This window comes from Ipomoea nil, unplaced genomic scaffold (assembly GCF_001879475.1).
Source record: "Ipomoea nil cultivar Tokyo-kokei standard unplaced genomic scaffold, Asagao_1.1 scaffold1074, whole genome shotgun sequence".
Taxonomy (NCBI): Eukaryota; Viridiplantae; Streptophyta; class Magnoliopsida; order Solanales; family Convolvulaceae; genus Ipomoea; species Ipomoea nil.
The window spans coordinates 1,838,693-1,865,732 of record NW_017617502.1 but is presented as its reverse complement, the minus strand read 5'-3'; the positions used below and the strand labels follow the sequence as shown (position 1 = coordinate 1,865,732).

The 27,040-nt window shown below is 39.1% G+C and overlaps 2 long non-coding RNA genes across 3 annotated transcripts; both read left to right on the top strand.

Annotated features, from left to right (window-relative positions):
- Window positions 1–974: 974 nt before the first annotated feature.
- Window positions 975–27,034, top strand: LOC109182932. The gene is made up of 3 exons (XR_002054468.1): window positions 975–985; window positions 5,168–5,173; window positions 26,776–27,034. It is a non-coding gene; the product is annotated as an uncharacterized LOC109182932 (long non-coding RNA).
- On the top strand, window positions 9,501–12,287 carry LOC109182931. Of its 2 annotated transcripts, XR_002054467.1 has the most exons (6): window positions 9,501–9,779; window positions 9,950–10,020; window positions 10,193–10,245; window positions 11,273–11,412; window positions 11,762–11,856; window positions 11,994–12,287. It is a non-coding gene; the product is annotated as an uncharacterized LOC109182931 (long non-coding RNA). The 2 variants fall into 2 exon arrangements; XR_002054466.1 differs by lacking the exon at window positions 9,950–10,020.
- Window positions 27,035–27,040: the final 6 nt, after the last annotated feature.

The window sequence follows — 27,040 nt, the reverse complement described above, 5'->3', positions numbered from 1 at the left end:
TGAGTACCAAAATATTTACAAGGATGGTAATGAAATTTATGAATATTCAAATTGGATGGTGTGTTTATCTTTTAAATATTTGTCCAATGAACTTAAATTGTTTAGGATGCAAGATAGAAATATCAATGAATTTCTTCCAATATGCAGGTTTAATTTATATTGTCTAATCCTTCTTTTAAAATTACATATTCCCTATGTACTGTGAATATAAAAATAGAAACTGATTAAAGTCTACTTTATTACACAGCATTTGAGGTGCTTGAAGATCTTAAAGTTTGTTAGTTGTAAACAACTTAAGAAAATGTCGGAGTTCAGTGGGGCGGAGAGTCTTCAGATATTATTATTTGAATTTTGTTCAAATTTGGTCAAGGTGCACTCATCAATTGGAAGTTTGCAGAAACTTGTTGAGTTATATTTTGAAGAATGCACGAAACTGAAGGAACTTCCGAATAGCATTTGTAATTTAAAATCACTTGAAGTTTTAAGTTTACGTGGTTGCAAGAAACTGAAACAGCTTCCAATTGAGTTGGGGAAATTAGAGCAACTAAGAGAATTAGATGCTTTTAGAACTGGCATCTCACATATACCCTTTTCTTTGGGATGTTTGAGAAATCTAAAGACATTGTACCTGTGGTCACACAAGGAGTTAGTAGCGTCAAAATCAAGACCTCATCAACTTCTTGACACTTTATCACCTCAGTTTTTATCAAGAAGAGTTCGCAATCCTAATCCTGATGGTTTTCTACCTTCATTTGCGAATTTATGCTCCTTGGAATATCTAAGAGTGTCTTACAACTATCTGCATGGAGTAGATCTTAGGACCTCTATTGGGTGTTTGACCTCATTGGAATCTTTAGATTTATTGGGAAGTTGTTATCTTCAAAGCTTACCCTTCGACCATTGTCATCTTTCCAATTTGAGAAGCCTCTGCTTGGACGATTGGCGGAATCTTAGAGCACTTCTAGACCTTCCTCCAAGTTTAGAAGTACTCTCCACAAAAAATTGTGTCTCATTGGAAAAAATAACAGATTTATCAACCTTGAAAAGACTTGAACACTTGAATATTGAGAATTGCAAAAGTTTAGTTGAGCTCCCGGGCCTCGAGAGTCTTGAATCCTTACAAAATCTTGCGGTAGCGAATTGTAGTTCTTTGAGTATTCCTTTGATCGAGAACTGGTACCAGGTTAGTTATATATCCTCCCCGGCCTGATTTATGATGATTTAAGGTCCGTTTGAATTGGAAAATATTTTTTAGAAAGAGTAATATGCTAGATACCCCTCCTATTTTTCCTTCCAAGTTCATCACTCATGATGTGTCATTAGTTAATTGGTTACTAATTTTATTTTTAAAATTAGTGGTGGGTTAGCCAATTCATGACACCCAATGAGTGAAAGCCACATCACGCCCGAAGGAAATCTAGGAGGGATAAAAAACATTTTCCTTTTGGAAATTGATTTTCTAAAAATATTTTAATTTTCTGTTGTTTGACTGAGGGTCAAAAAACTTTTTTTTGGCAGAAAATTAAGATTTTTTTTTTTTGGTTCATTTTCTTAAATATGAGCATATTAATTATTTGTTTAGAAAAAGTAACAACAACAACAATAATAATAATTGGTGGTGGTGGTGATAATAATAATTGAAAAACTAGTTTGGAGAGAGATGATAGAGAATAAAGACACAGACAACTAAAGAATCTAAAAAATGACTCCTGACTAAAAATTTAGGAAGATATTTTCGGTCAACTTGGACATTTTCGTTGACCAGAATAAGTATTTTCTTTTGATTTTTATTTTTGATTATCTCAACACAGAAAAATCTAAAAAGTGACAAATAATTTTTCAGGTTTCCAATAGTGTTTTTATGTAGTATTAATAATTAGATTAGATGGCCTGGTGATGGTTTTGGTATTAATTGTTAAATTGTACTCCGTATTTCATAATGTAGGCATGTTCTGGAGGAGGTGATACTGTCAAGATTTGGGTTCAAGTATGTGGGTATTATGTAAGTTGCAGTATTCCAACACTTTTGAGCTGAGGCATGAATTTCTTGATATCAATTTCAACGTGTGCCAAAGTGCATATGCATGCATGCATGTAATTTATTACGTGGTATCATATCTCTCTGATTTGGTGTTTTAATTTGTTATATTATTGTATTTCAAAATGTAGGTAGGTTCTGTAAGTTGCACAATTCCAACACTTTTGAGGCAGCATGGATCCTTTGATATCATTTACAGAGAATTGCATGGAGATCACTTTAATGGAGTTGGTGTTAGTGTGAAAAACAAAACCACTGGTGATTGGGTTGTGAAAGAGCCTCAATATATTAATATTAAGATCATTGAGCGTGAAAGAATTGAATTTGAGGTGCCAACAAAGATTGGGGAAGTAATGGAGGTTTATGCACATTTCCATCCTCTGCAGAACATACTTTGTGTATTTGAAATTCATAGAAACACAGATGGTGTAGTGCGCTTCTTCCCATCCACAAGGGGGTGGATTCCTGCAATTTAATTAATTTGATGGAACAAATAGGCCAGGATTTGTTTTCATTTTCTCATTTATTTTTTTATTTTTTATTTTTAGATGTTGTCAAAACTCCTCTTTAAAAATATTTTGTAAATTGTCTTTTAAGAGTCTGTTTGGAAAGCAGAAAAATGACTCATTTTCTGGAAAACATTTTCCTTTCCGGTGTTTGGCTGCACAACAGAAAACTGTCTTTGTGTGTTTGGTTCATTTTTCAAAAAATGAGCAAAATTGTATACTTCACCATTTTGATTGTTATAATGAGAGTGATTTAGCTTGTCTAGGAGGGTATAATCTTCAAATCTATTTAAAAAACCCTAAACAATAAATTTATTTAAAAAAAAAAATTGGACTGGTTTGGAATCCTTATCGCCTTTCTGTGCAGAATGGTTTCCAAGGAAACCAACCAGATCTGTGGGTTTCCAAGTCAGAAACCATTACGTTTCCAGCTGTGGGTTTTCATACCCACAGCCGGAAATGGTTTCTGGTGGTCGAGAAGTTGGTGAATGTCGCAAAGAAGGCATTGGTGGTCTCTATAGTCTTTATGCGAAGAAGAAGGCGTTGGTGGCAGGTCTCTGTAGTCTTTATGCGAAGAAGGAAGCATTGGTAGTCTGTGGTCTGTGCGAAGAAGAAGAAGCGGAAAATGACTTCCCCCTCCCCTCCCAAAAAAAAAGGGAAAGTCATTTTCTGAAAAAATGGGATCATTTTCCATTTACCATAATTGATTTTCCTTTGACTTCTTATTTTCCTGCCTAGCGAAACATCAGAAATCATTTTCCGAGTTTCCAAACAGACCCTAAATTAAAGATAATGAAGGTGTCAATAAATAACTTATTAGTCAAACTTTTTCTTATTTTAACGCGCGATAGTTTTACATAAATACATGTTTGGCATAGCTTATTGGGGCTAATAACTTAAAAATGAATAAGTTCCTCAACAAGGGCGATCTTGAAATTTTCTTCAGTGAGGGCAACCAATAAAAATATGAAATGGTTGAAATAAATTTCATATAATCTCTATTAATATGACATTCATAAATACTTTTTATTTTATTTAGATAATTTAAATACGATAACGTACATTTGAAACTTCTAGATTACATTACTAAATAGTTTTTTAAAAAAAGTAAATTTTCTTTTAAAATATTGTTTAGAGTTAATTGAAAAAAAACTATAACTCTTGATTTCTTATCTCTCTAGAAATTCTCTCTAGGGTTTTGCCTCCTTGCTAGGATTTCTCCTAGAACTTCCAGCGTTTCTTGCTCTTCTTGATTACTGAACGGACGGATCTTGCTGCGGGGTTACGGTAGATGAGCGACGGGATACAGCAGGCCAGCACCACTGATTCTCGCTACTGGTTCACGTCGGCAAAAACGTTGTGTGACGGACGAATGGATCCTTCGACGACGGAACCGGTCGTTCATGGGATTGACGAGGAACCACCGATCCTCGAGCGGGCGGAGGAGGTTATCGAACGACTAACACAGCGATGGGGTGATATAGCGCTTGAGGAGGAGGAGGAGATCGGCTTTGAGCCGGTGGGGGAGGGTGTCGGGGTGGTGGCGGAGGAGGAGGAACATCGGTGGGTGTGTGTTGGTAGATTTTTGACAACGAAGGTGGTGAAGTTGGAGTATATGCGGCAAGTGATGGCCTCGGTTTGGCAACCGGTGTGGGGTATGCATGTAACGGAAATTCAACCGGGGTTATTTATGTTCATCTTTTACGATGAAACGGATATGCAGAGGGTCCTCAATGAAGGGCCGTGGTCTTTTGAGAACAACACCCTAGTCTGTAAGCAGGTGGAATCGGGTGCAAGGCCGGCTGCGGTTGAGTTGAAATCGGTGGATATGTGGGTGCAGCTTTATGACTTGCCGCTGGGATATACATCGGAAGCGGTTCTTGAACAAGCGGCCAATTTTATTGGCACGTTTGTAAAAGTTGATGACCGTTATCCGGGAGCACCATGGAAGACGTTTCACCGGGTTCGTGTGTCAATACCGGTAGAAAAGTCGCTAAAACGAAGGATGAAACTAATTAAACGAGATAAGTCAAGCTGCTGGGTAAATTTCCGCTACGAACGTTTACATAATTTTTGCTTTTATTGTGGTTTATTGGGGCATGCCTATAAGTTCTGTAAGTTGGCAAGGAAATCAGGACTCACTGCGGATAAATTTCCATATACGGCGGACCTGAGGGCGGGGGGAGGTAGCCGGGGGCCAAGGCAGGTGGGAGACCCGTGGTTGAGATCACTGGACGGGAAAGGGAAAGATGGGATGAGAAGGGAGGGGGGTGTGGGGGCTACGGCTACGGCATTAGGGGGTGGTGTGAGTGAGGGAGGGGTACGGGTTGGGGTGACGGATGTGAGGGTGGGTGAGGGAGTGGTGGTAGCGGCGGCTAAGAGAAGGAGGGGGGATGGGATGGGTGGTGGTGGTGGTATAAGGATGGATGCAGGAGATGTGGTGATGTCTGAGCTCTCAAAAAACGGATTTACGGCGGGTCCTGTTGGTCAGGCCCGCCCATCTCAATGAGTACAATAAGCTGGAACTGTCGTGGCTTGGGCAATCCACAGACAGTTCGTGAGGTGGTGGACATGGTGTCCCGTAAGAAGCCCGATTTCGTCTACTTAATGGAAACAAAGGTAGATCGGAGTCATGCAGAAAGATTGCGAGTTAAAATTGGTTTTGAGGGTCTGTTTTATGTGGATCCAGTTAGGGGAGGAGGTGGATTAGCATTATTATGGCGAAAGAATAATACTGCTAGACTGTTGAGTTATTCGAAGAGTTATGTGGATGTGGAGGTGGCTGTTAAGGAAAAAGTATGGCGGATGACATGCCTCTATGGATTTCCACAGAGACATAGACGCAGGGAGGCGTGGCAATTGTTAAGTGGGTTAAGGGATAAGTCTACACTGCCATGGGTGGCGTTGGGGGATTTCAATGATTTATTATACCAACGTGAGAAGAGAGGCGGGAATCCTCACCCGGATAGTCTGTTGAGAGGGTTTGGGGATACTGTTTACAATTGTGGGCTGGTTCAATTGCCAATGCGGGGTCACCAGTTTACATGGGAGAAGGGGGAAGGGACTGATAGATGGATGGATGAAAGGTTGGATAAGGTGTTGGTGTCTACACGATGGACTACACTGAATACTGAGGCGTGGGTCGAAAATATTCTAACCCGAAAGTCTGATCACTCTGCTCTCTTTTTAAAAATTGATGTAGTGCGTTGCCGCAGATATGGGGGACCGAAACGATTCCGCTTTGAGATGGCATGGATTCATGATGACGGTTGTCGGAGGGTGGTGGAGACAGCCTGGCAGGATGGTAGGGATAAGGGGCTGTTGAATTGTCAGCAGCATTGTGGGGGAAGGCTAATGCGGTGGGGTGGGAGCATTGGCATAAGTTTGGAGACCGCATCAAGCAATTGAGGAAAGAGCAGGATGAGATACGGCACAGACGAGATTCGGCTGCATTGGCTGAATTTCGCGAGATTGAGGAGAGACTAGTACAGTTGGAGATGCAGGAGGATGTATTTTGGAGGCAGCGGGCGAAGCAGCACTGGCTCCGCGGTGTGGACTGCAATACCAAATTCTATCACAGGTACGCTTCTGCTCATAGAAGGAAAAATTATATTCCTAGATTAAAAGATGATATGGGTGCATGGGTGGAGGGGGATAATATGAAGAAAGTTGTCTTAGAATATTATGCTGCTATTTTTACATCATCAAACACTGAATGGTGGGAGGATCCCATGTTTGATAATTTTGCCCCCCGTGTGACTAGTGAGCAGAACACTAAGCTCCTCCGCCAGTTTGAGTTAGAAGAGGTCAAGTGTGCTTTATTTGCAATGTTCCCTGACAAAGCACCAGGACCGGATGGTATGAATCCTGGATTTTACCAGGAATATTGGGATATTGTGGGGGGGAGATGTGTCTAAATTTATTGTGAATTGCTTGAACTCACGCTCGTTGCCTGAAGGATTGAATGATACTAATGTGGTCTTAATCCCGAAGAAAGATGTGCCTGAGACAGTAGCTGATATGAGACTAATAGCTCTAAGTAATGTTCTGTACAGGATCATGGCAAAGGTAATAGCCAACAGGATGAAACCGCTCATGGGGAGCCTCATATCTGAGGCCCAAAGTGCTTTTATCCCTGGGAGACTTATTACTGATAATATTTTAATAGCTGCGGAGGTGGGGCATTACTTGAATAGAAAACAGTGTGGAAGGAGGGGGTGGGCAGCGTTGAAATTGGATATGGCCAAGGCGTATGATAGGATGGAATGGCAGTTCCTGAGACGGATGTTGGAGGTAATGGGTTTTGAGGACCGGTGGATTAATTTGTTAATGCAGTGTGTTACTACTGTCCAGTATAACATCTTAATTAATGGTGTTCATAGTGGAGGTGTAACGCCAACCAGGGGGTTGCGGCAGGGGATCCTTTGTCCCCATATTTATTCCTCATATGTGCAGAAGGGTTATCTGTGTTATTGCAAAGAGCGCAAATGTCTGGCTCAATACATGGCTGCAGGGTTGCTAGGGGAGCCCCGCAGATATCACATCTATTTTTTGCAGATGATAGCCTATTATTTTTTAGAGCAGATGGGGAGGAGGCGGGAGTAATTAAACAGTGTCTGGGACGATATGAGGAGCTCTCAGGACAAAAGGTAAATTATCACAAGTCCACTGTCTGTTTTAGCAGAAATACCAGTGTGGAGGATAGGGAAGAGGTGGCGATTTGCTTGCAGGTAGACCAGGCACCCAATTTTGGGAAATATTTGGGATTACCATCTTTTGTGGGGAGGAACAAGAGGGCAGTGTTCTCATATATTGAGGATAAGATAAAACAGAGAATAAGCTCATGGAACAAGAAATTTCTGACGCAGGCAGGAAAGGAGATTTTATTGAAAAGCGTGGCACAATCTATGCCTACCTTTTCAATGAGTGTCTTTTTTATCCCGGACTCAGTATGTTTATCAATCCAGAGAACAATGAACAAGTATTGGTGGGGCACTGGTATGGATAGAGGAATACACTGGAAGGCCTGGGATAAGTTAAGCATCCCAAAGAAATATGGAGGAATGGGATTCAAAGATCTTAGGAACTTTAATTTAGCAATGTTGGGAAAACAGGCATGGCGCCTACTCACAAGTCCAGACACACTTGTTGCAAAAGTCTATAAGGCAAGGTACTATCCTAATACCACTTTTATTGATGCCAAAGTAGGAGGATGCCCGAGCCACTCATGGAGAAGTATTATGGCAGCTCATGACATAGTGGTGGCACGGGTGCGCAGGAGGATAGGGGATGGTAAAACAACACTGATCTGGGGACACCCATGGTTGCCTGATAATCCTAGCCCTTTGGTGCAGACTGATATGCCTGTGGAGCTCAGGCACGCTAAAGTGGTAGGTTTAATAGATGAGCATACTGCTACCTGGGACCCGCATATTTTAGCAGATTTATTTGAGGAGGAAGATGTGAGTAGAATATTGAGGATACCTATTAGTCCAGGATATGAGGACTCATGGTATTGGCCTGATGACCCCAATGTGATATACACAGTTAAAAATGCCTACAGACACATTATGGGAATTTATGATCACTCGCCTGGGAGTTTTGAGAAATGGACTAAAATGTGGGGAATGAAAATACCCCCAAAATGGAAGACTTTTTTGTGGAGAGCAGTTTGTGATATTCTTCCAACAACTAACAACTTGATTATAAAGAGGGTGGAAGTGGATCCCACATGCCAAATGTGTGGGATAGAGCATGAGAATGTTATGCATACATTCATCAATTGTGATTATTCTAGACATGTTTGGAATATTTCAGGATTGCCAATAACAAATATTGTTGTCAACTCATTCCCCGAGTGGCTAACAGTTGTGCTTACAATGTTCACAGAGGACCAAAGTGCAGCGGTGGTGGCATTGCTTTATTGCTTATGGAGATGCAGGAATTCAGCGGTATGGGACGGCACACTGCCGCGACCTACCACGGCTTGGAGACAGGCCACGGCGGCGCTGCACTCCTACCGGCAGGTGGTGTGCCGTGGCACGGCGGCTCCCACGGTGGCTACGGCAGATGGCGACACCGACACCACCACACGGTGTTATGTGGATGCGGGGTATCGGGAGGACACGGGGGAAGCTACGTATGGTATTGTGCTGCTGTCTCCGGAGGGATCTTTTATTGCCGCAAAAAATGGGAGACTATCGAATTGTTTGTCACCATTCATGGCGAAGGCACTAGCATGTAAGGAAGCTCTATCCTGGCTTTTGGAGAAGAATATAACAACGGTAACGATTCAAACAGATTGTTTACAGCTGAGAAATGCGATACGGCAGAATACAACTATCATAATGTCTTATGTTGGAGTAGTAGTTGACCAGTGTAGGACTTTAGCTTCGTCTTTTAATTATATCTTGTTTAATCATGTTTCTAGGCAGATTAATGCGCATGCGCACACGTTAGCTTCGTTAGCTTTTATTCAGGATCAGGCTATGTACTGGGATTCTATCCCTCCAGACTGCATTGCAGCTTTGATTCATTAATACAATCATTCATTGGTTGGCTTTCAAAAAATTGTTTAGAGTTAATTACCAAAATGGTCCCTCAATTATAGCGAAAGTACCGACTTGGTCCTCGACTTTTTTTCTTAACCAATCAAATCATCAACTATTCAATCTATGACCCATATGGTCCTTCGTCTGTTTGGGGGTCACTGCTGGAATTTGTCAAATTTCTGACCACTTTTCTGACCGCTCACAAAAATGGTCGAAAAAGTGTTATTTTTTTATTTTTTCGTCCAAGAGTTGAGTTGGGCATAAAAGAGTAGGAATTTCCGATCACTTTTAAAGTGTGGTCGGAATTTAAGTAAAAATAGTCAAAACATTTTTTTCGTCCATTTAGCAGGTGGTCTCACTCCAACAAATTGTTCTTTCAGCAACATCTACTTAAATAGTCTTCGCACTTCGTCTTCACTTCATCAACACACGAACCCTAAACCCTCGTCCTCACTTCATCACTTCATCACTTCATCAACACACGAGCCCTAAACCCTCGTCCTCACTTCTTCACTTCATCAACACACGAGCCCTAAACTCTACCATCATCAGCCCTCGTCCTCACTTAATCACAACCTAGTAGCCTACTCGTAGAATGAAGCAAAAGGAAGAAGACATTGCAAATCACAGCCTAATCGTAGAAAGCAGCAGAAGGAAGAAGACATTGCAACAGATTTTTTCCAGGTTCTCCTATTCTATATCCTCCTCTTTCTCTCTATATATGCATATATTTATGTTTGTATCTAATTTCTGATTAAGATTCATATATATTTTTTTCATTTTATAATTACATTTATTCAGAAGAATCAGTAAATAATTTCTATGAATTCTTATCCTTTTGCGCGAAATTTCAGTGAGCTGCCGATTTGTTTTTGAATTTTGAGTGTCAATCTGGCTAATTTGGTGGGAATTGTGTTTCTTCTATGTGAGTACCTTTTATAATAGACTTGATGCCTATACATCAATTACGAGTTAGAAAAAAGTTCTAATTTTGTACTATGATTCATGGTATGCTTAAATTAAATTATTCTCCTATGAATTGGTGATGTGTGGTTTGAAAGAAGTCATAGTCATACTGACCATTGATATCATTTCAGAGAAGTAAGGAGAAAAGCATAAAAGTAAAAGCCACAAGCATAAGGATTCATCAGTGAGTTCTCTTTCTATTCCTATCTTTACAAAAGTTCAACATTCTAAAACATGTTTATAGTTGAAATGAGCCTAAAATAAACTCCCTACTTGCATTTCATTTTCTGTTTATCTTTGAACTAATTTTTTGGACCATAAACATATGATCAGTCCTATTGGAAATAAATGCTAGACCCATCCCCTAATTTCAGTTTGATTGAAAATGAAATCTTGAATTGCCCTCCGGACACCTCCCGTCTCCTATTGCATCGAATAGGATTTATGTTTGTGACTATTGGTGTGCTAACACTATTGGTGGCCTTTTATACAAAATCTAACCCTCAATGTTAATAAGTTTACAGAAATAAAATGAAAGGTTTAGTTGTGTTTCAAACTCACATTTGGTATTGTATTTAGCTGCAATTTTCTGATTGATTTACATCAACATCATTTACATTGTGATGTACTTGGTTCAAATTAGGAGTATATTCTTCTAATTTCTAAATCATGAGTTATTCATAGTTTTAGAGATTTATGAATCTCTAATTACTTCCTGTGAGGGTCAATGGCATGCTGGTGATTTTGGATTTCCAACTGCTTAAATTAGTAGTAGTTTCTTAAGTTCGAGTCCTTGTTTAAATGTCCTAGAATTGACCTTTTGAAGTATTGAGTCTAAAACCTTTATAATGTTCTTTTTGTATTGAGCCCTCTTCAGGGTATCTTTTTCAGGGTATTGCTGAAAACTTCTCTCTAGGATTCCTAGATTGTTTTCCCTGTACTTTTTCTGTTCACAAATTTCTGTTTTTGTCTGGATTTTTCACAACTGTCGGACAGTCCAAATTTTGCATTTAGCTCAAGAACTAGTTAGCTTTTGTTTATTTTGAATTTAAAATGTAAAGAAAATATATAGCAAAAGTTGCATTGGAAAAGGCTATACTCTAAATAATTTGGCATTCCTATTAATTTGTACCATACTTTGAGGACATAATATTTTGGGTCTTGCTTTCATTTTGTTATTTATCTGACAGATTTCCATTCCCCCTTGGCAGGTTCATTGATAGGGAAAATGAACTTAGACAATCAAAACCACCCACTCCACAGCTACCACAAAGACCAGCCATGGATCCCTGGACAAAGTCTCGACTCAGTGGTCATTTGTGTACACAATCACCTCTGCTATTATCATCAGGTTAATACCAGCAGTATCTCGGTACTCTCTAGACTTACATTCTTACAATTCTTGGATGTCTAACCTAATCTATACAAGAATTTCATATAGGACTGCAATTTTAGTTTTCTAGCCTTGTTACTCTCTGGACTTACATTCTTACAATTCTCGGCCATCTAATATATTTCCTTGAATATTTTTCTGGAGCATTTTCTCAGCAACTCACTATATTAGTAAGTGATTAGATGAACTACAGGTTAACATGCTTGCTCTACTAGAGTTTTGCTCTTTTTCTTCTTATTTTTTGTTCATTTCTGTTTTATTCTTCTCTATTATTTTATTATTCATTTGTGTTTGTTTATGTTTGTAGGAGTATATGATACATTGCAGAAGAAATATCTGAAAACACTCTTATTCTCTGTGTGTGAAGCAATAGATGGGCCCATATGATTGAGGAATATGCTTGTAAGATTTCAAGATATGTGTCATTCTAAACTTTTCATTTTATATGCACGTGTATATAATGTGTGTATTTGGTATAGATGCATGCTCATACATGAAGAATTGAAGTGGTTTCTAACATACTTCCTTTTCTGTGTCAGGCCTTCCATAATTCTTATATACATGTGCTAATGTGGGTTCTATGTCTATAGCATCGCTGCCCTCCTTGTCTGGGAAACTCGAACGAAATATTTTGCAGTAATGATGTCTCATCATATAGTCACTGTCATACTGATTTCATATTTGAGATTCCCATGTGTATTAACCTATTAGATTTTTGGTTTAGAAGTATTATTTTTGTTTCATTTTGTCATGGACTCTCATAGATGGAAAGCAACATTCATCCTCTCGTGGTGCTGAAATTTGTATAATTGTAACAGGTCAAATTCATTTGATATTTGTAGAATTTTATATTTTATATTTTTGGTTAGTAAATCTTACCGACCACCTAGTGGTAGGTGGTCGGTAATTGAATTTTTTTTTATTTTTTCTTTGTAAATTTTACCGACCACTAGTGGATGGTAATTCCGACCAATTACCGATCACCAATGGTAGAAAATATGCTCTCTTTATCCGACAACTAGTAGTTCCGACGTCCTCAAAATGAAGCCGGTATTTCCGACCACCTTGAGTAGTTGTCGGTAACAGCTAGGGCTTTTTTTTCCTGAATTCATGAAATGGTCGGAAAGTTGGTCGGAAATTGCATTTCCGACCGGAAATCTCCCTTTTCCGACCACTTTTTGGTGGTCGGAAAAATGCAAATTTCCAGCAGTGGGTTAAGTTGTCATTTCTTTTGAGGGAAAAATAGGACTTGTCGTTTCTTTTGAGGGAAAAATAGGACTTTTACTTTTTTATCTCATTCTCATATTTAAGAGGAAGAAGATCCATTATCGTCTCTTCATCCAATCGACGGCGGCGATCGGATTGTCTGCCCCACCGGCCGAAAAGGCCGTCACAGCAAGGTCTGCACCGCCAGGAGAACTCGGGACCGCCGTGTGCGGCTAAACACCGCAATCCAGTCCAACGATGTTTAGGACCAGCAGGCAAGACTGAAAGAAGATGATCGAAGAAAGCATCTGGGATTCCATTTCATAAATTCCAAAATAGCCATTTTCACTCTTTCAAGATTTTATTTCGAAAACGGTGTTTGAACTAAATTTTTTGAACCGAGTTTTTGAATAAATTCAACACTGAGATTTATTCCATTTCGAAAATTCTAAATTTTGGGTACATTTATGTACAAAGTTTTGACCCGAAAAGTCAATCTGAGTGAAACAGGAAAGGAACCTGTGAAACCTGAACCAAGTGTTTTAACTAGAAAACATTTTTAGAAAATCTATTTTTGACCCCAAGTTATCCAAAATCCACTTTTTAGACCTTGGTCCATGATGCAAGGTGAACCAAGAGCATTGTCTGATTCCTTGTTAGAAGCCAAACACAAACTTACTTCTTTGCCTTCCACCAATCATTGGTGATCAACCTAGGGTTTTGCACCCTATATATTCATCACTTTTCACCTTGTTTTTCCTGATCTCCTTCTTTGGCATCTCCACTCTTGAGCTCTGTAGACAAAGAAACATTGCAGTAAGTTTTCCCCAAGCTCTTCTCATCCATTCATTCATCTTTCCTCCGGATTTTCATCTTCTTTGCTTCAATCTCTGAGGTTCCTTCCTTGTGTGTAGTTTGTGTGGTTTGTTTGAGGAGTCTAGGAAGTGGAAGTGGTGGAAGTTGAGTAGAGAGGAAGAAGGAAACCACACAAGAAGAAGAACAAGCAAAGGTATAAACCATGGATTCCCAAACTATTATTTTTTTTTTATCTCTGTTGATTTCTAGATTGTGGTTAAATGTGTAGAAATGCTAGATAGATGATGTGGTTGAGTTATTTGTGTGATGTAGATGATCTATTATTGATTTATTGTGGTTTATATTAGAAGTGTTGGTTTTTGTGTTACAGGGAGGAAGAAGGTGTCTGGTACACACAGATGGTGCACCAGATCACTCAACAGTGCTAGCCAACGGGCCATGGCATGGTCCGTTGGCCAGTCCCGTTGAGAGGTGGACCATGGCATGGTCCGTTGCCAAACACCGCGGCTTGGCGGAGCCAAGTGGCGGGGCTTCCCAAGCCCCGTCACCAAGCTCCGCTAGGCCATTTTCAGTACTGGCCGGGCCCTTTGTGGCTCAGCTACATGTTGTTCGGACCGGGACTCATGGGCCCTTGATGCTCGGACACTCGGGCTCGTTACGACGTACTAGTAGAAGTTTGTTTAGTTGATTTTGGAGTTGTAAAACATGATTTATAGTTGAAATTGTTGAGGTTGAGTTCTCTGTTAATGTTGTTGCTGCCTGTGAACCATTCCAGTGAGTGTGTTTAGAGCATCTGAGTATGTTTTGAGTTGAGAAGCATGATCGACACATGTTAGAAATTGTTGAGAAGCATGCCTAATACTTGTTAGTATTTAATGAGAAGTTTTACTAAATGTTTGAGAAATTGGCATGTACAGTGTATGATTCCTTAGTTTACAGAGAATGAGATTTGAGTATAATTGCGCAGTAAAGAGACTGCTTAGTATTTCATTGAGTTAAGTGCATCATTGGCTCTAAGTAAGTCTAAGTTCTATTTCAAAAATCTATATCTATTTTGGAAAATCATTATCTATTTGCATTGAGATTTGCATGATTTTTTATTTCCAAAGTTGTGATAAAAGGGAAGTTGTTTGAGAATATTTGTGCATGAGTTTGCATAAGTAGAGTTTGTGGCTTGAGATATATCTATATATTATCTATTGTGAGGAAAATAGGTTTTTTGATGACCGTTAGGACTATGTCCTTTCGGAAGAAAAGAGAAAGAAAGAAAGTTTGAGAAATGAATCGGACATTGTGAACCGAATGAGATATTTTAGAAGTAACAAGGTCGATATTCCCGCGTTACTAGGTTGGATACTACCCGGGCTTGGAATCCTGGTTAGGGGGTGTGCACACTAAGGTACGATACCTGATTCCACAGAGAAAAATTTAAGAACCCAGGACATGGTTCTATGGGCGAGTTGGTTATGTGGCCGGCTAGATTGCCGAGCCGGTTAGGTCAATTCACGATTCGTGAAGACCTACCTCCCCACGAGTTAGAGGTTCCGTTGATACGGATGTGGCGGCTGCACGAGATTGCACCGTTCGCTAGGGCTTCGCTGCGGCGGAGTACCTGCTTTGCCCAAGAAGAGAAATGAGAAAGTTTGAGAAAGCAAGTAAGAAAAAAAGAAGAGAAAGGCGAGTCTGTGTGACTCAACAGAAACCTCCACAGAAAAAGTATACCTTTTTGAGAGAGAGTATATCTATATACTTATAGCATCATGTCATTTATTGTTACATGTATTACATGACTTGCATGTGTTGCATTTAGTGTATGTTGAGTTGCATAGCTTGTTGTTGTTGTTGAGTTGGCATGATAGCTTTGAGATTGATTGTCATTTAGCATGAAAGTATGAGATTGTTTGTTATGTTATTTAGTATCTCTTTGTCTATAAGTTGAGCATGAGATTGTATATTGAGTTATGTTTAGTTGTATTTGTTGAAGCATGTGAGTTGTGTTAGGTTGAGTACTTGAGAAAGCATAATTATGTGTTGATTACTTTTCGGCTAGTTCGCAAGTATATAGAGTTAATTATGGGTTTGTTGAGAATGTTGTTTAAGTGTTGAAATGTTTGAGCTTACGTGTGCTTGCCAAATGATTTTCAAAATCTATATTCTATAGTACTTTACAGGGTTGAGTGGTTTTATACTTAACATTGATTTGCTAACGGGTTTATTTTCTACTTGTTTTTCTTAACCCCTTTCAGGTGGGCCCTGTGTTTGAGCGCGCACGAGTAGTTTTAGTGCGTAGACTTTGAGTTGGTAGATCCTAGATAGACTCTACTTTAGACTTGTGATGTTTAGTTACAGTTGATGAACTTGATGTTAGTTGTTTGACTGTTGGAAACTTAGTTTGATCTTTTGATCGGGGATGTACCCCAAGTTTTAAAGTTGTTAATGAAGTTTGACTTGAGTTAGTTTTTTTTTTTTTTTTTTTCTTTTTTAGCCTGTGCAGTCATCATGGGTGGTGACTGTGGCGGTAACACCCGTGGTTGGTTTTGATTGAATTAAGTTATTAATCTTACCTTTAATTTCTTACTTAGATTATCTTGCTAAATTAAGTTTCGGGATTTAGATTAAGAAAAAGTGGGGTGTTACAACAGTGACGCGGCTATGGCGGAGGATTTGGATGACTGTGAGTTTTGGCTTTCGCCACAATTTCTCGCCGATGATGACCTCAAGAAGGGTGAGCCCGGTGCTGGGTTTCTGTATGGTGGGTTTCCGATGAGGGAGCTTGGGATTTGCTTTTTGTTGCCGCCGCCGCCTACGAGCTTTTGAGAATTGTCGGGGCGTTTCGTGCGGTGTTTGTAGAGGTAAAATCCGAGAGCGCAGAGGATAACATTCCCAAGGTGACAATCCTAACTGATAACGCAATTGCCACTTTCTTGACCGGCCGCGCTGCGAGGCGATTGGGCTCGACATCGGTGACTCATTCTGCTGAGCTGGCGGCGGCAGCTGTGGGTTCTGATATGGCTCTGCTTGCCGAGAACTTCCGCGAAGAAGGGCTGCTCAAGGCTAGGCAATACAGGCTCAGAAGGCAGGCGGCGGAGGGGCCGAGTCTGTTCCCGGCGGCGGCTTTGGACCCACCGAAAACAGCGGCTGATGCAGAATTCTTTGCTATTCTCCACCCTTGTACTGTATTCCGGCGTGAAAAATGTTGTGTCGACAACAAAAGACACAGAATGAACAAATGGTGAATAGAAAGACTCTAATGCCCTCAAATTGGAGATTGAAAGGACTATTTTGCCCTCAAAAGAAACGGCGACTTAACCCCAAACAGGCGGAGGATAGATTCTACGCCAAGACTAACTGTGAATATGTCTTTTGGATGTTCAGAAACTGATGATGTTGTTGTGACTAGTATTGAAGTTTTATGCTAGAAAATAAGTCAGAGTATTTGATTGAATATACATTTCAATTCCAATATATTAGAAGTTGTTATACTAGGTAAACTAATCTATTTCCTTTACAGCACGTTTGGTTCACGGAATGAATTTTGGGGTAATAGAAATGCTATTCCATAAGGAATGGAATATGTAAGGAATAATATAGGAATTGTATTATATTGTTTGGTTCGTGTTGGGCGTCGGCCGGGTTGGTCGAGTTCAGCCCCTGCTCGATTCGAGACGTGGCGCTGTGGCTTACCATGGAGAGATGTGATTAAATGGTTAATGTCCACCAACCTATCACCAATTGGTTTTAAGTAGGATATGACAACCAGGTACCATAGAACTCTGTGGTTAAGCGTGTTTGGCTTCCGGCAATCCCGGGATGGGTGATCCCCTGGGAAGTGAGCATAGTGCAGCGCTGAGATCCAACATTTGGTATCAGAGCCGTGGTCACGGGTTCGAATCAATGGCGAGGCGAAAGCTGAGTCCAGTCCCAGGTGGGATGTGGGCGCTGGGAGGGGGATTGTTGGGCGTCGGCTGAGTTGGCCGAGTTTAGCCCCTGCTCGATTCGAGACGTGGTGCTGTGTGCTGGGAGGGGGATTGTTGGGCGTCGGGCGGGTATAGTGCAGTGCTGAGATCCAACATTTGGTATCAGAGCCATGGTCACGGGTTCGAATCAATGGCGAGGCGAAAGCCGAGTCCAGTCTCAGGTGGGATGTGGGCCCTGGGAGGGGGATTGTTGGGCATCGGCCGAGTTGGCCGAGTTTAGCCCCTGCTCGATTCGAGACGTGGTGCTGTGTGCTGGGAGGGGGATTGTTGGGCGTTGGGCGGGTTGGCCGAGTTTAGCCCCTGCTTGATTCGAGACGTGGCGCTGTGCGCTGGGAGGGGGATTGTTGGGTGTCGGCCGGATTGGCCGAGTTTAGCCCCTGCTCGATTCGAGACGTGGCGCTGTGGCTTACCATGGAGAGATGTGCTTAAATGGTTAATGTCCACCTACCTATCGCCAATTAATTTTAAGTAAGATATGACAACCAGGTACCATAGAACTCTGTGATTAAGCGTGCTAGACTTCCTGCAATCTTGGAGCGTGCTTGACTTCCTGCAATCCTGGGATGGGTGACCCCCTCGGAAGTGAATATCTTTAAAAAGTGGCGGAAAGTGGCGGTGGTGAAATAGAAAATATATATATATATATATATATATATATATATATATATATATATATATATATATATATATATATATATATATATATATATATATATATATATATAACCTGTAAGGGTATTTTTGGTATTTGTAGTATGAAAACTATTCCCATAAACATGGGAATAGCTAATACCAAGGCTCCCCTAGGAATGACTATTCCCATGACAAAGTGACGAACCAAACAATTGAATAGGTCTATTCCAAGGAATGTCATTCCATTTCTGACCTATTCCATGAACCAAACATGCCATTACAGTTGGGGGAGTATTGGTTGGCAGCTAAGATCGTTGGAATTGAAAGCTTGGTGGAATGATATTGGCCCTATTTGGTAAAATAGTTAGCATATCCATCCATTTTGATTTATTTAACCACTATTAGTTGTTTGACTTGATTAAAAAATCAATATCAGTATTTGATTAATTAGTTTTTTGTAACAACTTATTGCTCCAAAATGCTAAAATTCAAAAAGCTGCTCAAAATAACTTTTTTGATCAACTTTTTGAGAAAATCATTTTGTATGTAATCAACTAACAACTAACAACTAATTTACCAAACACTTTTCTCCAACTAAATAATACTATCAATTAATCAAACCACTAATATAATCAACTAAGAGTCATTTACCAAACATGTCATTACACTTCCTGCAAAAGGCAGTTCATGCCACAAAAAGGTCATTGAGCGTGATGGGCTAATGTACTATTGCAAGTGCAACGAATCATGGCAAGAGGGCAGTGTTTTACATTTATACATACACTTATATTATTTAAATTTCAAATTCTCAAATTCCATGTAACATCTAATAACGCAATGCTTTGTAGTATGTATTGGTAGTATGTTGTGATGTTCAATATTAACAACCAATATCGCTAAGAAAAAATACACTTCAAAGTTAATTTTGAAAATTAATGCTTGGTTTTACCATTTTTTAAAACATGATCAACAATATAGTTATTTAAATTTTTACTATGTGTTTCATGCATAATCAATTTAACAATTTTTATTCTAACATAACTCTGGTCCCTAAGAAAGCTGTACTTGAAAACATGGGTGATTTGAGACCGATCGCGCTTTGCAATGTCACCTATAAAATTCTGGCAAAAATGGTGGCGAATCGTTTAAAAGAGGTCATCGACAAAGTTATATCTGAAACTCAAAGCGCATTTCTCCCGGGTCGGTTGATAACAGATAATGTTCTTATTGATTTTGAAGCTATCCATTACTTAAACCGTAAAAGAGAAGGTAAGGCAGGGTGGTGTGCACTAAAACTCGACATGGCAAAAGCGTATGACAAGATGGAGTAGAATTACCTTCGTATCATTATGGAGAAACTGGGTTTTCATCATCAGTGGATCGAGTTGGTAATGTTATGCGTCTCTACTGTCCGCTATAAGGTTAATATGAACGGGGCTCTCACAGATTTCATCACTCCTACGAGAGGTTTGCGTCAGGGAGACCCTCTTTCCCCTTATCTCTTCATTTTATGTGCAGAAGGCTTGTCTCATTTGATATCAAAATCTGTTGGTGCTGGCCATATATCCCCTTGTATTGTGGCAAGAGGTGCTCCAGGCATTTCACACCTCTTCTTTGCGGACGACAGCCTCTTGTTTTTTAAGTCTTCCATTAATGAGGCAAATGTGGTTGGTAATTGTTTACAGGCCTATGAAGCTATGTTTGGCCAAACGGTGAATTACACAAAGTCTTGTATTGTGTTTAGTAAAAATGTTGACAGTCCTAACAGATTTGCAGTAGCAGCCGCCCTTGGAGTGAGTGAAACGGAAAGTATTGGTAAATACTTGGGCCTCCCATTGGGTATTGGCAGAAATCGTAAGGAGGTCTTCTCTTTTATAGAAGCTAAGCTTAAGCAACGGTTGGGTGGTTGGTCGAAAAGAATATTATCTAAAGCTGGGAAAGAAATTTTGTTAAAGAGTGTGGCTCAATCCCTTCCTACGTACACTATGAGTCTGTACTACCTCCCCGTCACCTTCTGTGAGCATATTGAGCGGTTGATGAATAAATACTGGTGGCTTTCTAAATCTGAGGGTGGTGTGCGCTGGTTAGCTTGGAACCGCATGGCTTCTCCAAAATCTGAGGGTGGTTTAGGATTTAAGAACCTCAACAAATTTAATATTGCGTTGTTGGCAAAGCAGGGTTGGAGAATGCTATGTAATCCTAACTCTATTGTTTCCCGGCTCTATAAAGCCCGTTATTTTATTGACACAAACTTCTTGGAGGCTAGACTGGGATCTAATCCTAGCTATTGTTGGCGCTCGATTCTTGCAGGCATGGATGTGTTGAGGCGTGGCTGCTTTCGTCGCATTGGTGATGGCAGAACAACAAAAATTTGGCACTATCCTTGGCTGCCGGACAGGGATCATCCATACATTCAAACTCCAACTTCGGCTGTGCATGAAGAGGCAGTAGTCAATTCCCTTATTAATTCGATCACTGGAGATTGGGATACAAATTTACTCCGTGATCTCTTTCTCCCTCGTGATGTTAATCTGATCAAGTCTATACCCATCTCAATAGACTTTGCGGATACGTGGAGTTGGCGAAATGACCTTCGAGGAATTTACTCTGTCAAGCAAGGATACAGACTCCTTATGGAAAATGGGTTGCCACCAAATTCTGCCTTCACTGCCTGGAGGGCCTTATGGAAATCAAAGCTTCCTCCAAAAATCTTGAACTTTGCATGGCGATGTGCTAGGAATGTTTTGCCTACTGTTGTTACTCTAGCTGCTAGGGGCATTGGTGTGTGTGGAAAATGAGAAACGATTGGGTGTGGAATAGAAACCAATGGACTATGGAGATGTTAAAGAAATGGGTAGAAAGCAGTATACTGGAATGGCAACCCACTGCTATAAGCTCTGGACCCAGTATTAGTCACCATGCAACGTCAAACACCAGCTCTGCTATTCCCCCTTCGACTTGGCTGGTGGAGGTTGATGCGGCTGTCCAGCAAAATGATGAATTTGGATACTATGGTGTTGTGGTCTCGTCGGATGATGGTGGTTTTGTCGCGGCAAAGAGTGGCCCCATTCGTTGTCTAAAAGATCCACACCTTGCTGAAGCCATGGCTATCAAAGAAACTCTATCTTGGACCATCTCTCAAGGTTGGAACAAGGTAATTATACGCTCAGACTGTCAGATGGTGTGCAGGTTTCTGAATCAAAATCTCCCGGATAACTCCTACACAGGCAATATTATTAATCAATGTCGGGTTCTGAAACGACACTTTGAAACAGTGTCTATTGAGTTTATCTCTCGATCAGCGAACAAATGCGCTCATGCTTTGGCTCGAGCTGCTAGTTCTCATCCTGGTCATATGTCTTGGTTTTCTACTGTCCCTTCATGTATTGAACAATTCATATCTTAAGTTTGAATAAAATCCTTTTTCCTTCAAAAAAAAATTTAACAATTTTTATAAAAGATTGAAATTACATTAAATGACATTACTTATATCATTGATCATTATTCCTACCGTGCAACATTCGGGTGGCATACTAGTTAGCTATATATCAACTATGTTAACTGCTTTTACGATTTCCTTGCCCCACATCTTTACATTGGTTAAATTATAATCATACACGTTCTTAACTGTGAACAAATATTTTAAATAACTATGACGTAGATCTGAGTCATCTCATATTCTTATTATCTGTGGCAACAACCGCAACATTAATTTTATTTGTAACGTAAACCGTTAAGTTTGAAATATATATCCGTGTGCATGTAAATATGTTAATGTGTGCACGAGTTTAAGTTTGTATTTTAAAGGGAGTTTGTATTTTAAGGGAGTTTGTATTTGAATGCAACATAGGGTTGTATTCACATGCAAACACCCTTAAAATAAAAAAGTGTGGACTGTTTTGGGCCATTAGATTAGAGCAAACGGACGGATTAGATGATTTGAAAGTTAGGAATTAAAGAAACTACGTGTGATTTAAAAAGGGTAATTATGGGAATACAATCACAATATAATTATGGATTATATTTTTTATGGATAATTAGCCGGATTTGAAGAAGTGTAATTACGGTAGAATTTAACTAAGCAATTGGTATCGGACAAAGCTTTTAGAGACGTGAATCAGACATTGCATGGCGTAGAGAAGCGAATGAAGACAATTCTGCGGACATGGAGATGCCTCACTCAGTTAATGAATACGACCAGTTGATCACCATTATGGGACGGCCAAGGTGTGAATTTGTAGGAAATTTGTTTACTGCATGTGGTTTGGAAATTTTGATGGGGGTGGGACTTTGGTCTTTAATATTGTATGCATTCTGAGTAGAAGGGCATGAAAAGGATGACTTTAGGAGGCATGTTTGATCGGAACAGTTGTAGGTTTAAGGGGAAATACAGAATCAAAGAATATTATCTGTGCACAAACAAATTACCTTCAACGCACCATTGTGCGCCTACTGTATTCTGTGTTCGCAACTTGGATATACTGTGTACGTGCACATGTGCTTTTAATTCAATTTGTAGGCTATTTGTTCACTGCATGCGACTTTGGTGTTTAATACTGTGAGTAGAAGGGTATGAATATGATGGCTTTATGAGGCATGTTTGATTGGAATAGTTGTAGGTTTAAGGGGAATTACATAATCAAATAATATTAGCCGTGAACACAGACATTGGCATGAGTGCACCATTGTGTGTCTAGGGTATTCTATGTGCACAACTGTTTTATACAGAGTGCACGTGTGTGTTTTGATTTTTTTTTTTTAAATGTCGTAATAGAAACGGGAGGTGCGCGGACTGACGTAAGGATGTGTGCAAAGTATTATTATGTACTCTGTGTGTAGTATCCGTCAATTTCTATGACCAGTGTTGTACCTACGACAACTGTATTAAGTTTTAGGTCTGCTATTAAATTGTGTGATAATCAATGGCGTGGCTGGTGTGTTCTGCCAAAGCTGACTGTGTGCATAAATGAACATATGTTTGTGCACTAATAAATCAACAATGGTTTCAATGCAGATACAACAATGGTGCACTCAAAATTGTCAAAATGTCATCCCTGGACATTGAATAACTACTACAGCTCTTTCATGTGCAGGAGTAGTTTTTGACCAAAACGTTATTGCTAATTATAAGATCGTGAGTGTAAGTTGGTTGAGGATTGACTATTGACTGAGAAGTAAAAGAAAGAAGGGCCACCATGTTCAAACTAAAGGACAACAGAGTCGTACCAACCAATCTGTGATTGAATCACTACTTGGAGCTACTCCACCAGGAGAAATACACATAAAAGCACCTAGAATTGCGAAGAACAAAGGTAGTAGGAAGAGATTAAAAAGTAACAAAAAAAAAAAGCAGCCGAGCAGAAGTAAAAAGGGGGGAGGAAGTGCCATACATGTGACGACATCGACCACCATGACAACCGCAATTTTTCGGACATATTAGTATTTGCATAGTATATTTCTGTTTTCAAATTTTTGGGACACATGTTTTTGTTTTTTGCGTTGACTAAGTCCAAATTTATTTACAGCGAACGTAGTTGAGATGTTTGAAAATTAATTACATTATGATTAGGTGGACTGTGTGCATTTAGTAATTAAAAAAATGAAGCATGTTCCCCTGGTGCATAATAGTTATGGTAATTAATGGAGTGCAGACATGTATGACGACGTATACAGGTTCAGATGAAAAATACATATGCAGTAAATTAATCGTGTACTGGTGCAGTACACGTACTAATTAATGAAAGCACGCAGCTGTGTCAAGGAAAAAAGGGTGTCATAAATGTGATGCACACAGCTATACTTGTGAGTGCACACATGCACGAAAACGAAAAAGTAATCCACATGCATTAGATTTAGTGCACACAGTTCAGTTCGTTTGTGCACACGGTATTTATGGTTTGTAACATGTGTGCATGAATGTGATTTAGTGGGTGCAAACCTACTTTAATTACGCATTCTGCAATTTGAAGTGTATGGTAAAACTTCCTTGAGTTGGAGGAATGCACAAAATAATGCTCATGTATGCACAAACATTTCTACATTCATGCACGGGTGTGCACCACATGTGCAAACCCACACACACTGCACACAATAGACTACCTATATGCACACAGTGCAACCTAAAGTAATTGGAGAACAAGTAGCCTCCCAGAATGCAAAGGTTGTGCACACAAATAGAATACAGAAGAAACAAGTAAAAATGTTAATTCAAAATATAATACAAGTTGTAAGCGCACACGGTGACATATTAGAATCTAAGAATACATTGTGAATACCTGATAAGTGTTTGAGCGTGGTATTATTATTATAAAACCGCCTTAAATAAATAAAAAAAAAAAAACAATATGACCATGAGCATTTCACACCGGGTCTTCTTGTAGTCTTGCAAGGAACACCAAAGGTGGCGAAACAAAATCATCTTCGCTCTTGCAACTATGCGAGACACCAGGTTGAGACTGAGATTCCTTTGACTTATTACCTGTAACAACCAGGCAACCAACTAAAATAAAAAAAAAAAATTAATAATAAAAAACTGCACAAATCAGTATATAAAAAAGTGCACACACTTCACCCCAATCATGCACACTACTATTAAATACATGCACTATGTGAGCACAATATGAGACAAATAATGCGTAGAGAAACCATAAACAAAATGACTCATAACATCCAATCTGCAAACACCAAACACATAGTCCGTTGTTAATTTGCCACATAGCTAAGCAGTGCACACACATAACTGTAATGCAATGCACACGACCAAAACCATTCAATACCATGGCTTTCATCGGGCTAAAAAACCACATCCCTTCACCACAATCATGCACACAACTTTCAAATACATGCACTATTAGTAGTTTAGTACCACAAATCACACATTGTTCTAACATGCACATATAACAATGAATAGGTGCACAAACATACTTAATTAAAATCATCATGTGAGTAATTTATTCATTGAAAATTACAGGAATGCACAGTCTAACGCCTTGCAGGCGTATTAATATGATTTAGTGAGTGCATACTGTTTGGGAAGAATTTATGGGGTCTATCTGTTTTAATCTCTGCAAGTGATTACTTGAGTTTGGATCAAAGACACTGTCAATGTATTTGTAAACTTGAGCAAAATCTGGCATTGCTGCATCAAAACAGGGAGGAAAACAAATATATTTAGAACCTTGGTGTTTGAAAATTCACCTTACAATATATAGACTAAAAAGAAAACAAAAATCCCACTACTATGCAAAATTGTTCTAAAATTACATACTAAGGATAAATGAGAGAAGATAGCCAGAATAATCATGTTATCAACAAAGATGGAAAACAGTGATTATTCACAAATGGTGAAAAGATTAAAAGAGATTATCAACTAAATTCAATATACACTATCAGCCTCTATTATATGCATGATGCATCTAAATACACCATACTATGAAACTTCCAATAAAGACCCAAATACAAGCCAAAACAACAAGGGAAACAAGCCAGAAGAAAAATATCAAAAAAAAAAAAAAAAAAACAGAAATAATCAACTCCAAATTCAGCGTACTAAATAAAACACCAAGAATTAATCATATTTAAGAGAATAAGAATGAACCACATTAACACCGTTCAAAACCCTAAACGAACAAAAGCCAATTTCAATAAATTTCTGGCCAAGTCCGCTACTGATGAACAATGTGAATCGAACGGCGTGTGGGAAAGTCTTTGGCAGACGTACGATAGAGGGAGAGAGACCGGGAAAGACGACAATTTTGATGCTGATTGAATTTCCCTAGAATTTGATCCGATTAAAATAATACTAAAAATCCAAAATTACCCCCCTAACATAAAAACAAGCGCATGGTTAATTAAAACTCCATAAAAAAATTAAATCAATCCTATCCATCCAATCTCAAAATCAAACGATCCTAATCAATTTACACGTTTGTATTTTAAGGGCGGTTTGTATTTGAATATAATCCTATATATATATATATATATATATATATATATATATATATATATATATATATATATATATATATATATATATATATATATATATATATATATATATATAGAAGAGCGCTCATATGCGGCGGGGTCTTACCGTGCGGCGGTGCGGCGAAATTCTAGAATACATCAACAGTGTTAACAATATGCACCAACAGTGTAATAAAAACACACCACAATGAAATGCAATAAAACATCACAAAATACACAACAGACTCAAAAAAATACACCATATAACTCACCACCCCCAATGGTGTATTTTCGAACAGTGTATGGTGTTTTTACTCACACCTAATGGTGTGTGTTTGGTGATGCAGGGCTCTGTTTACTCTGTTTTGTGTGGTGTATTTTCCTAACGTTGATGGTGCATATTTGTTGAACTATTGGTGTTGCCGCACCGTAAGAAATCACCGCACCTGAACTCGCCTTTATTTATATATATATATATATATATATATTAATGATACCATTACATTATATTAAATTATTCTATAGAGAATATAATATTATAACTTTTGTAATATATTTGTGTCATTTACATAACAAAGTATATATAAGATGTGTTATATATGTTCATTTCAGTAGGTGTATGAAAATTTAGAATTTTAATCTTAAATTTACAATAACAACAATAATAATAAATTATGAACACCCAATAACACAGAAGTATAAAATCTATTACTTGCACCTGGAGCTTGAATATCTATCGCTTTTCATTACATATTTCACTCCTTTACACCAGAAGCAAATGCCTGACTATGTTATACAAACCTTCCCAAAGGAGAAAACGCCATTTTTTGTCTGCTACAATTATCTCAGCTCGTTATGTTTTTACTTGCATTCTTTAACATCCTAACCAGCTGAGATAATTCAATTTACATTATTTGGTAGGCACTTGGCAGGAATAGAATTGCTAGGAATTGAGAGGGAAGAAGTGAATAGAGACTAAAATGCCCTTG